This window comes from Populus euphratica, unplaced genomic scaffold, assembly GCF_000495115.2.
Source record: "Populus euphratica unplaced genomic scaffold, PopEup_1.0 scaffold1831.1, whole genome shotgun sequence".
Taxonomy (NCBI): Eukaryota; Viridiplantae; Streptophyta; class Magnoliopsida; order Malpighiales; family Salicaceae; genus Populus; species Populus euphratica.
The window spans coordinates 35,138-35,798 of NW_011501676.1; positions in this window are offsets into that span (position 1 = coordinate 35,138).

A 661-nucleotide genomic window follows, 5' to 3' on the forward strand; every position below is an offset into this window, starting at 1 on the left:
GTTATTGTTGTTATTGTTATTATTGCTATTGTTGTTGTTTATAATTTGTACAATTAACCTCCTTATGGTTCGACCCCGGTCTTGCCGGGTTAATTATTACTTTAACACTCCTACACTTGAGAGAAGACATCAATTTTTTGGTCGTGTCAACAATCATATATTTAAATTTTTACTTCTTTTTTTCAGTGCATGCCAGGCATAATTTGTCATGCTTTCCTGTTTTTCATAACGTCTTTGCATGTTTTTTCAGGGTAGTCTTTCGCTTCGTCTACTGCTTAGTTTTCTGCTTTGGATCAACAACTTTGCTGCCTACTTTTGCTACTTCATGTAAGTACTTTTTCCTTGATAGTAGGGCTTTTTTGTTACTTTGCTGACTATCATTAATAATGCTTATCTTTTAGTTTACCTTAGCATTTAGCTCTTTTTCTCTTATTTGTCTGCAAATGGACTATCATTGATAGTAAACACTCATTGTTTCATTATAAGATTCCATGTTATCTCTTTTCTCTGATTTCGTTACAGGGTATGTGATGAAAGAATACATTAATGAAAAATTAGTTTGATAAGTTTAATTCTAGGATCTGATTGCTCCTTCACTAGCCCTGTTGTGTGTACTTTTTTCATCCATTTGAGGTTCATTCTCTTACCTTTCCAAGCAAAT